Raw genomic sequence first — 3205 nt, forward strand, 5'->3', positions numbered from 1 at the left:
CAAACAGCTTCACCTAAAAAAGCTTCACCCACAAAGCTTCACCTAAAAAGCTTCACCCACAAAGCTTCACCCAAAAAACTTCACCCGAAAAGCTTCACTTAAAAAAGCTTCACCTACAAAGCTTCACCTAAAAAAGCTTCACCTAGAAAGCTTCACCTACATAGCTTCACCCAGAAAGCTTCACCATCAAAGCTTCACCTAGAAAGCTTCAACACCAAAGCTTCACCTACAAAGCTTCAACACAAAACCTTGCTCCAAATAAACAAATTTTGTTCACAAAACCCAAGATGCCCTTGAACTTGTACAAAAACACAGGTCAACACAAACATTTGTTTTGTTCTACACCCACAACATCCCTGTCATAACCAAACAAGCAATTATGTATATGTTTCCAAACATATTATAATAGATCCAACAACAAGCCAAAGTCCCAAGTTTCATAATGGACAAAAGTACAAGCAATTCATCAATAATGAAGGTGCTACAAAACTTGGAATCTGCCCCAAAATAGAAATCCAACCCAAGAGACTTTTTCTCTCTCTCCCTCTTCCGCCTCCTTTCATCTATCAAATTTCTGCAACCTCTGCTCTTCTCCAATGGAGCTGAATTTTGGACACCCTATAGTTTTTGAGCATATGAACAACTTTCAAGAAGGAACCATTTCTGTTTGAGCGACGGAAATTAAAGTGTTGAAGCTCCAAACATGACAGTCGGATTCTTGCAGATTTCGAAGCTGCTATGATGTTTCGAAGATCTGGAAATATTTAACCATTAGTTCATTCTGAATTTTTGATATGTTATGAAAGAGACGATGAGGCACAACTTCAATGAAGAAAGCATGCTGATCTGAACAATAGAAAATGGAGTTTCGAAGCTCACAACAAATCTGACGGGTTGACAGAAAAATAATAACCAGTCATTCATCATACCTGAATTTCTTGAGTTATATAACTCCGAGGGATCTCAAATTTGGATATATTGTAGTTCACAAGCTGAGGAACAACTTCAATGAAGAAAGAATGCTGATCTGAGCAAGAGAAAATAGAGTTTCAAAGCTCACAACAAATCTGACGGGTTGACAGACAAATGATAAACAGTCACTCATCATACCTGGATTTCTGGAGTTATACTGCTCCGAGGAACCTCAAATTTGGATATGTTGTAGTTCACAAGTTAAGGAACAACTTCGATGAAGAAAGTATGTTGATCTGAACAAGAGAAAATGGAGTTTCGAAGCTCACAACAAGTCTGACAGGTTGACAGAAAAATGATGAACAGTCACTCATCATACCTGAATTTCTGGATTTGTACTGCTCCGATGGATCTCAAATTTGGATATGTTGTAGCTGACAAGGTGAGGAACAACTTCGATGAAGAAAGTATGTTGAGATGAACAAGAAAAAATGGAGTTTAGAAGCTCACAACAAGTCTGACGGGTTAACAGAAAATTGATGAACAGTTACTCATCATACCTGAATTTCTGGAGTTGTACTACTCCGATGGATCTCAAATTTGGAGATGTTGTAGTTCACAAGATAAGGAACAACTTTCATGAAGACGACTTTGCGATCTGAGCTATAGAGAATGGTGTTATCTTGCATCCACTCAGGCTGATTAGTGGAAACGAAAAGCAATTCCACCAAAGAAAAGATGAAAAAGAGAGAAAAGCTACTAATTGCACTTGATCTTGTCTAGTCAATAGCATGCAGCATCAAACACACAAAAGTTGGAAATATTTTTAGATAAGGCATATGCGAATGTGTGACATCGAAACAAGGATTCGTTACTTTGACAAATTAGTAACAAGCGAGACACCTCATTCGGCAACTCTCTTCGCCTGAAGACTTGGGGGACTCCCACCATATGCTACTGCACCTTGATACTCGGCAGTCTCACAACCACTCAGTGACTTGGATTTTTCAAGTCTCCAACCGAGAAGTTTTCCTCACTCGGGAAATTAAGGGAACACTACCTCAAACTACATGCTTCACTCACAAAGCTTCAACAATACAGGTTTCAACAAAAGCAAAAATTCAAAGAACTTTATGAAGAAGGCTTTGGTGTATTTAACATAATATATTGAAATGAAGCAAAGCTTATTTATTAATATTTTCGATAAGCCACAAATATGTACATATACATGAGTCAAAATAAACAAACAAAAGGGAGCCTTCACAAAGGTTGCTTAAGGGAAGTCTCAGCAGTCGGTAGAGCCCCAGAAAGAGAAAGCACCGGAGGGTGGTTATCCGGAGCCTCAGTACTTGACAAAACCCCAGAAGGAGGAGGCATTGGAGGTTCATCATTTGAAGCTTCATTACCAGGTACAGCCCCAGAGGACGAAGGCAATAAATGCCTTTGGAACAAACCCACAAACCGCTGATGATCAAGTAAAACCTTACCATCAGATTCCTTCATCTGGTCAAGCTTCCTCTTCATGTTTGTAGCATAGTCATGGGCGAGCCGGTGCAACTGCTTATTCTCATGCTTGAGCCCTCTAATCTCCTGTTTGAGACTCATCACTTCAGCAGCCAATGATTCAACTTGGCGGGTTCTAGCAAATAGGCGTTGGGCCATATTAGACACAGAACCTGCACACTGAACACTAAGAGCCAGAGAGTCCTTAACAGCCAACTCATCAGACCGTTTGGAAAGTAGTCTGTTATCTTTGGGAGTGAGAAGGTTCCTGGCCACCACTGCAGCGGTCATATCATTCTTCATCACAGAATCCCCAACGGTAAGAGGACCAGTAGGGGATATGAAGGATGGGCGCCATATGTTGTCTGGAGAAGGCGTGGCTGTCTCTTCTCCAAGGTTCAGGTCAAAACGACGGTCGGAGGGTCCAGACATTTTCAAATGTGTTGAAGAGGGAAGAGGTCAGACAAATCAAGATCTTAGAAGTGCAAGAAATGAGCTTCTACTGGTAGAGATTCAGGTGTGCTGTGGAACTTAATGCCAGCCTCTATAAAAATCTGCACTCGACGGAGCTTCAGAAATCGAAGAGGCGTTTGCTTTCTCAAAAGCTGGGCTGCTCAGAGACCACGAGGGCCGATCTCAGAAATCGAAGAGGCGTTTGCTTTCTCAAAAGCTGGGCTGCTCAGAGACCACGAGGGCCGATCTCAGAAATCGAAGAGGCGTTTGCTTTCTCAAAAGCTGGGCTGCTCAGAGACCACGAGGGCCGATCTCAGAAATCGAAGAAGCACCTGCT

General features: G+C 41.5%; 1 long non-coding RNA gene across 1 annotated transcript; it reads right to left on the bottom strand.

Annotated features, from left to right (window-relative positions):
- Positions 1-362: 362 nt before the first annotated feature.
- LOC139197054 (uncharacterized) lies at positions 363-1670 on the bottom strand. The gene is made up of 5 exons (XR_011582044.1): positions 1473-1670; positions 1292-1365; positions 1111-1208; positions 930-1027; positions 363-754 (listed from the first exon to the last, which is right to left on the bottom strand). It is a non-coding gene; the product is annotated as an uncharacterized lncRNA (long non-coding RNA).
- Positions 1671-3205: the final 1535 nt, after the last annotated feature.

This window comes from Malus domestica, chromosome 06, assembly GCF_042453785.1.
Source record: "Malus domestica chromosome 06, GDT2T_hap1".
Classification (NCBI taxonomy): Eukaryota; Viridiplantae; Streptophyta; class Magnoliopsida; order Rosales; family Rosaceae; genus Malus; species Malus domestica.